Raw genomic sequence first — 9,411 nt, 5'->3', positions numbered from 1 at the left:
AGATGTGTACAAAGTCACATAATAAGATAATCTCTAATAGTTCAAAATATAAAGATAAATATAGATAGTAGATAGCAGATGCTATGGTCTGAGTATGTCCATCAAATTCTTATGTTGAAACTTAATTGCCAATGTGATAATACTAAGAGGTAGAAACTGTAGGAGATAATCAAGTAGAGGGCTCCACCCTCATAAATGGTGTTAAAGGCCTATAAAACAGGCTTTTCACACAGTGTTTGCCCTTTTTGCCCTTCCATCTTCCACCATGTGAGGACACAACATTCATAGTGCCATCTTGGAAACAGAGATTAGGCCCGCACCAGTCACTGAACCTGATGGTTCTTTGATCTTGGACTTCCAAGCCTTCATCACTGTGAGCAATCAATGTATGTTCTTTATTAATTACCCAGTATGAAATATTGTGTTCCAGCAACAGGAATGGACTGAGATAGCAGATGAATAAGAAACAGTACACATTTTAAAAGAGGAAATGACTTAGTAAACTATGGGATATTAACCAAGAATAAGATTGGCATTCAAATTATGAAGACTCTCAAAAGAAGGAAAATTGTTTATAATATGATTTTAAAATTAGAAAAGCCATGTGCATAAAGAATACAACTATGTCGAATATATACACATGTAAATAGCTAAACGAAGTATATGTGATAATAAAAGTAATTTTATTTGGATGGAAAAGTTCCTTATTTTTTGTCTCTAAACATCTCTCATATACTGTATCTATTTTTAATAATAAAAGAAAATATCCCATCACAAATGTTAAAAATTGATATGTCAATTAAAGGCACACACACACATACACACACACACAAACAGAGAAAGAGAGAGGAAGAAAGAATGAATACACTATTGACCAAGAAGTACACGAGAGATTATTTCTACATTGGTGGAATTGTTATTATCTTGGTAACAATTCATATTTAAATAAATCTGCAAGAATTATTTAATAGGAGCCCAGCATGTAAAGCATAAGCTTATTAATATAATTAATAGATTAGAATGAGGCTGGGTGTGGTGGCTAACACCTGTAATTACAACATTTTGGGAGGCCGAGGCAGGTAAATCTCTTGAGCCCAGGAGTTCAAGACCAGCCTGTGCAACATGATGAAACCTCGTCTCTACAAAAAAATACAAAAACTAGCTGAGTGTGGTGGTGTGCACCTATAGTGCCAGCTACTCAGGAGGCTAAGGCAGGAGGATCACTTGAACTTGTAATGTCAAGGCTGCAGTGAGCCGTGATTGTACCACTGCACTCCAGCCTGGGCAACAGACGGAGGTTCTGTCTCAAAACATATATATACAGATTTGAATGGTAGGATTTATAAAAATTTAAACTTAACGTACGATTTTCCTACAATAGCACACAGCCAACAGTGTGACAGCAAAATAACATATACCATAAAATTTTAGCTAGCTAAAGACATTAAAAGCAATCCTAGCTACTTTTATCCATATTCTGTTACATCATTCCACAAACTGAGAGGAATATTAAGTAATATTCTCTCAGAGAACTTCATGAAGCAGCTCTTATGTATGCAGAAGTGGAATATACTGTTTGGTAATCACTCAAGCTTTCTGAAATAAAAAAAGATTAAAATTCAGAGAAGGAGAAAAATGCAATTAAATACTCGTACAACTGCATAAAGAAAGCATCTGAGATCTTAATAGAGGCTCAGAATCCTCTCTAAATACTAGTTATACTCAATTATTTTCTCCCCCTTTGCCATTTCTGCAGTTGCTGAAGAAACAGCTTATCCCCATGGTTCTAGCAACTGTGTCTTAATCATTTACATTCCCTGAGGTTGCACCAATCACACAAACAAGGAAATTCTGGAGTTTTGAAAGGAATTAGGTCACAAATGTAAACAGATCTATAATCTAAATCTACTAAGCTAAAGACCCCTATTAAATGAGAAAGCTGAAGACAAAGAAAGATAAATATTGTTCTCTACATTTTTTATTCATGTCAGCATTAACCCTGTCATAAAAGAGAGAAGGGAAATTATTATTAAGCATTCACTAGAATCCTTTATACCTCACTGTTTTTCCATTTCATAAGCAGAAGACAGAGCTCAAATATTAAACTTGCCATGGTTGCTTTTGGTAGAATTGTACACATCTTTCCTAGTTATGTCACTCTCCCTCTCCCCTCTTTTTTATCTGTCTTTGGCTTAAACATGCATGGATAAGAATACATAAAATCAATATAATTAATGCAATAAGACTATCAAATAACTCTTCTATTACTATGAAGAATTTGTGAGAAGAAAGCCGATAAATAAATTTCCTGCAAAGCTGAGATTTTAGTGGACAAGGCCAAAATGGTAGCATCTTTTTAATACATTGACAGCCAACTGCATACAGAGGGCATGAGACAGAATATGTGTTGCAACGTGTTCCTCCTGTGGTAAATGCATATTTTAGCTGTGGAATGTAGTTATGTGTGCAGGAAGAAAGTAAAATGAAAGATAAAATATTTTTTAAATTATAGAGTATCATTTTTCTCCTTTATGCCTGGTTATTCCTAGCAGATAAATATAGCCACTGAGTTCACAATATACTCCATCTGTGTACATTCGATAAATTGTTGCCAAAGGTAGCATAATTATCCCTTTTTAAATCACTGATCATTTAACATTTGGAAAATATGTGTGTTTCTTATTATTGTAGAAATTGGAGAAATTACATAATTATGAACATTTATATTTTATCAGTTAGACTCATAATACTGGAATGACACTCAGGTCAATTAGTTCGACTCCTTTGTAAACAGAACAGCAAAAGCCCACAGTATTTTGGTCACCGTCTGGTCAAAAATAATTAAATATCTACATTAACTATTCATTGAGCTTGAGACATTGAAAAGAATTGTTATAATGAGAACATTTCCTAGGAGGCATAATGTGTGTCTATTAATATCTTAGCATAAAATAATCAAACGATCTTCAGTCAAGCAGAAAAACTATAAATGGAAGGAACATGAAATGTAAGCATTCTGATGTGAAAAGCAAAGAAAACAAATATCTGGATATGTGTTACTGACAAGAGGGTTTTCCTGAGAAAGCTGTCCTCATATGTATTGCTTGCTATAGTGGAAAGATTTCCAAGCTCTTAAGGAACATCACTCAGATGAGAGAATGGACAGAATGGACAGTGAAGGTATGGTTTGCAATTACTACATGGGGATAAGAAAAATTTTGGATAAGACAATTTCCATATCGTTAGTGTGTCTTAGACTCTTATAAACTCTCTTGTTTTCTTTGACATTTTTATGTAAAACAAAGGCTTTTAAAGAGTTAGCATAAGGCTGAACCCAAAAGACATTTCCAGTGCTATGCTTGTTTGTTTGTTTGTCTGTTGTTAGTAATGGCCATCACTGAAACTGGAGAGGAACCTTGAGTCATGATTCAGCTTATGACTTCTGATACTCAGAAAATTGTGTAGAACCTACTTCTCCCTGTGTGTCATCGCTAAGCACCACTATAAACCCTGAAAACAATGTGAGACAGAAGCAAAGGAGAGCTCTGAAGGATGATAAGAAGAAGACAATCTGGATGGACTTGCAGGATTTAAGAACACAGTGGAAAAGCAGCTTATGTCCCCACCTCCACAACACAGAAGCATCTCAAAGAGGGTGTTTTTCACCACCCAAATCTGGTAACAGAAAAAAAAAAAAAATTACGTTTACTTTTCCTTCCCCACCAGAGCAAATGGGAATCACCAATAATATGGAGCCAGGGAAAGCACTCTTTTTCTCTACTATGCCTGGAATCCCCGTGCCTGCTTAGAGGTACAAAAGTGAGGAGTGGAGCTAGGGAAAGAAAACAAGCCACGGCAAAAAATAACTAAAGAATTTGTCACCGGTGGACCTACTCTTAATGACTGGCTAAATTAAGCTTTTTTGAATATCAAATGATGTTTCAATTATCTGTTTCAATCAGGAAATAGGGTTAGTAAAATTCATAAGGAAAAAACATAGTGATTACATGTAGCCCTCTTTGGGCTTTGCTGTTTCTTCTTCTTTCCTAATGCTGCAATCACTATGCTTTTTCCTTATGAGTTCTATTAACCCTACTTGATATTCAAAAAACGACATTTTAAAAGTGGGGGAGATAAAATGACCTAAATGGATGTGAGATTTTTTATACTTGTGAGAAAGGTTGCTATAAGTACACTGTTATAAGCCACAAATACATATTTAATACTCAGAGCAACCAGTATGAAAAGGATACAAGAGATACACTCAAAAACATAGTAAGCAAATAAAGATGGAATCCAGAAAAAAACCTTTCAAGTGACCCACAGAAATACAAGAGAAGCAGAGAAACAGTGGAATGAGAACCAGGAGAAACTAAAAGAAAACAAGTTATAAAATGGCATACTTGAGCACTAACATATCAGCAATTAACTAATATGCAAATGACCTAAATATATCAACAAGAGACAGATTGGCAGAGTGAGTAAAACACACACACACACGCACACACACACATAACCTAACTATATGTTGCTCACAAGAAACTAACTTGAAATTTAACAACACAGATAAGATGAAATAAAATGTTAGAAAAAATATGCCATGCCAACATGAATTAAAAATAAAAGCAAAATATTACAGCTCATGAAGGTCAAAAAATAAAATAAAAGCAAAAGGAGTCATATTAATATCAGATAAAGGAGACTTAAGAGCAAAGAAAATTACTAGGGACAAAGAAGAACATTATATAATGATAAAATAATCAATCTGTCAGAAACACATATGGGTCCTAAATTTGTACACACCAATGGCTGAGCCTCAAAATATATGGAGCAAATTACATGGAGCGGGTAGAATAAATAACCACCCCCCTCCAAAAAAAAGTACACATTGTAATCACAGGACCTATGAGTATGTTACCTTGTTTAGTTAAAGAGACTTTACAAATGTGTTTAAATATCTAAAATGGGGAAATCATCATGCAATTACCCATGCAAGCCCATTGTAATGACACGGGTCCTTATTAAGAAGGAAATGGAAAGACTCAACAGTTTCTAACTAATAAATGAACAAGAAAAAAATGTCTATTATAATCACTCTAGTTCAACATAGCACTGAAAGTACTAAGCACTGCAATAAATCAAAAGAAAGATATAAGACATACAGAAGTATCATTCTTTCTCACTATAAAAGGAAGAAATGTTTTTTCTCTATTCAGAGATGACATAATTGTCTATGTATAACATCTCAAGGAATGCTTTAAAAATTTCCTACAATGAATAAGTGAGTTTAGTAAAGTCACCAGTGTTTCACATTTCTACTAACAATGAACATATAAAAACCAAAATTAAAAACATCATACCATTTACAATCATGGCAAATAAAATTAAGTATTTAGGAATACAGTCACCAAACTATGTACAGAATGTGTATGCTAAAAATTATAAAATGTAGTGAAAGAAATTAAAGAACATTAAAATAAATGAAGAAATGTACTATGCCCATAGATTGAAAGCTTCAACATAAGAAAATTTTAATTCTCCCTAAATTGATGTCAAGGTTTGTTGAAAATCCTATCAAAATCCCTTCAAATATTGTAGATATTGACTAGAGTATTCTAAAATTTATATTGAAAGGTACAGATCCCAATGTAGCTTAAACATCTTTATAAATAAGAACAAAGTGAGAGAAATCACTGGACCAGACATTCCAGTTTATTATATAGCTTTGGTAATCAAAACGGCCTGGTATTGGCAGAGGAATAGTTGCATTGATAAATAGAACACACTTTAAAACCTAGAAATATATTCATACAAATATAGTCAACTGGTTTTTGGCAAATATGGAAAAGCACTTCAATAGAGGAAGGGTAGATTTTTTAAAAATGGCACTAAAGCAATTGAACGACCATAGACAAAATATTGAACCTTACCCGTGTTTCACACCTTTTACAAAACAAAGCTAAAATTATGGAATTAAACACAAAACACACTATTATAAAACTTAAAAAAGGGGCAAAATAATTGCAATTCAGGTAGATCTAAAGAAAGAGTTCTCAGACTTCAAACCAAAAATATAATTCATGAAAGAAAAAAATGGTAAATTGAACTTTAGTAAAGTTTAAACATTTGTCCTATGGAAGATTATGTTAAAAGAATGAAAAAGCAAGCTTCAGACTACTAGAATACATCTACAAGTCATAGATCTGACAAAGAACTAAAATGCCAAATATATAAATAACTCTTGAAACCTAACGGATGTTTAAATATTAGGAAATATACAAAGGACATGAACAGACCTTTTGCCAAAGATGATGCATAGATGGCAAATAAGCACATAAAACATATTCAATATCATTAGCCACTAGATAAATGCAACTTAAAACCACAGTGAGATATTACTACTATCCCATCAGAATGGCAAAAACTAAAAAAAGGTGGCAAACATTGGCAAGGATGTGGAGAAACAATATTACTCATACAATGCTGGTGGGACTGTAAAAATAAAACAGTAACTCTGGAAAACCATTTGACAGCTTATTGTGAAATAAACATGCAATTCCCATATGACTCAGCAATTATATTATTGGACATTTATCCCAGAGAAATAAAAATGTGTAGTAGAGACCAAAAGAAAACTTCCCCATCACTCTCTGAAGAGTTACTGAAAAATTAACTTACAAAAGCAGATTAACAGAAGAAAGACCACACAAATGGATTAATATGCATGGGTATCTTATCAAAGTATCAGACTGTAAAGAAAAAGAAGGTAGCTGACACTTTTATACTGTAAGTTCTCAGAAAATAACACCCCAGAATGAAAGCTTCAGGAGCAACTCTCTGAACTTCTCGTGTCCTTTTGTCTTTGGCCTTTTCACCTGCCCTGAGACTTGCCATAAGAATTAGAATCATTCTTCTCCAAGGTGGATCACAGAAATTAGAACCCCTTTCACCACAAATCAACCATAAAACCTAAAAATATTACTCCAAATTCCCCACAACCACAACCTTTCTGTGTATTAATTGGTGAAAAATAAGTTGTCTGTCCTACCTTGTTTGAGTGTAGGATATGCAGACCCCCTTACAGAGAAGGTCTTCTCCATACCCAGAAGAAAGGAATGCTACAGAGAGAGGCCAAGAAGAATCTGAACAGACAGGCCTTGCTGTATTTTCCCACTCAGTCTATCAGTATCAGATCATATCCTTTTTTTCTCTAGTCATATCTCTACATGGCTGCCCATACTTTGTTAAACCTAGGACAAAAAAATGGACAATTTCTCCTGTATCTTTGGGTGTTCAATGTGAACGCTCCTGTAAAACTATTATCAAATAAATTTGTATGCTTTTCTGCTATTAACCTGTCTTTTGTCAACAATTTTTCAACAAACCTTCAAAGGGCAGAGGGCAAGTTTTATCTTGGCCCCTACAATACCATCTTGAGGTTACAGGAAAAAAAAAAAAGCAAGTTTAGATTATAACAAAACAGGTTATGGTCGCAAAACAGGTTAAGGTAACAAAATGGGTTGTGGTGTCAAGACAAGTTATGGGAAACAGAGAAGAAGATGCTTGGCTCCTAAAGGTGGTCTTGCTATGTAGATGAAACCTTACAGGTAGCAGCCTTTAGAGAAAATAGATGGTAAATGTTTCTTTCAGACCTTTAAAGGTGTCAGACTTAGTTAATCTTTCTTAGATCTTGACAAGGGGGAACATCAGAGAAAACCTGACGGCATCAATGCAAGTTTTCTCTACAAATGCAAATATCCTCCACAAAAGACAACTTTTCAGATGTTGCTGCTTTTCTAGCCCTTCTGAATAGCCATGTTAAAATATTTTTGGGTAAAATATTTTGGTTTCTTTTAATGTTCATACAAAAATCTGCACATAAGTGTTCATGGCAGTTTAATTGGTAATAGTAAAAAAATGGGATTTACCCAGAAGTTATTCAATAGGTCAACGACTAAGCAAACTATGGTACCTACATACAATGAAATATTGCTTCGCAATAAATACAGGAAACAACTTGTAAAGGTCTCCAGAAATCATGCTAAGGAAAAAAAAAAAAATCTAATCTCAAAAGGTTACATGCTATAGGATTCCATTTGAAAAGCATTTTTAAAATTATAACTGGCAGAGCCAGCTTGCCAGCTCACTCTATAAGTAACCCTTCCCTCACTTTGTTTCTTGCTACACATATACCTATCTATTTGCTTGAGAATTCCAAATGATAATCCTGAAGCAACCCAAGCATGAAGCAGAGGTGGCAGTTTAAATTTTCTCATTTTCTAATAGAAATCAGTACACATTGAATTCACAACCCAACTCCCACTGAGATGACACCAATCAGGCCTCCAGAAGGTCTACTACTCTAGATAGTCATTTGAAAATGACAAGCAGACCTGTGCCCCAAACCACTCCTGTGCAGTTTCCAGGCTACCTTTTCTAATAAAATCCCTTTAGCCAGCCTTGGAATTTGAGATGGCTTTCTAAGACTTGAGTCTGGCCATTTCCTCAAGCTGCTAGCACTTGAATAATCCTGCTTTCCTTCCACAAACCCTTGCTTCTCATGTCTGGCTTTTTGAATGGTGAGCAGCATAATCTGAGTTTGGTTAAAAAATGATAAAATATTAGAATATTAGTGACTTACAGGAGATGAGAGAAGGGAATAGGAGAGAGGCAGGTGAGATTACACAAAGGTAATAAGTGGTATATCTGCAGTAATGAGATTATTAAATTTCCTGACAGTGGTGGTGGATATGCTATTGCACACATGTGATATAGTAGTATAGGACAAAATACACACATATATACACTCACAAACTAGTACAAATAAAATAGGGGAAGTCCAAATATGACACGTGTACTACATCAATGTCAATGTCCAAATTATGATATAATAGTATAGTTTAACAATACGTTACCATTGGTACAGGGGGATCTGGCTATATTGTTTCTTATAATTGCATTCAAATCTAAAATTATTTCAATAAAAGTTATTTAAAATTAGGTTATATGAATGTACAGTTACATCAATTATATTAAAAGTATTGAATAATTTTAAATTTAATTAATTACCCTTCATAAATGGATATCACAAAGCTTTAACACTCCTATCTAAGCATAATGTCAAGATTTTAAAAAAAAATCGATATATCCCCTACAAAATTGAGTGCTTATGCATCCATTGTTTTCTTGGATTTTTCTACAGGGTCTGCTCTTTGATAAATTGACATTTTTTTAACCTAATGCTACAGTATCTTCCTTATAATTTCATTATGTTATTGGGGGGCATATATCAATGGAAATTTCAGAATAAAGCTGTGTAAAGACCATTACACTAAACTTGAACTTGTCTCAATAGTTTGAATTAGGGTTGGTTCCTGGGCACAACAATTCTATAAAGCAAGTTATAAATTT

This window comes from Rhinopithecus bieti, unplaced genomic scaffold, assembly GCF_001698545.2.
Source record: "Rhinopithecus bieti isolate Rb0 unplaced genomic scaffold, ASM169854v2 scaffold_16604, whole genome shotgun sequence".
NCBI classification, from domain to species: Eukaryota; Metazoa; Chordata; class Mammalia; order Primates; family Cercopithecidae; genus Rhinopithecus; species Rhinopithecus bieti.
The sequence above is the reverse complement of the archived record's forward strand: the minus strand, read 5'-3'. Positions refer to the sequence as shown.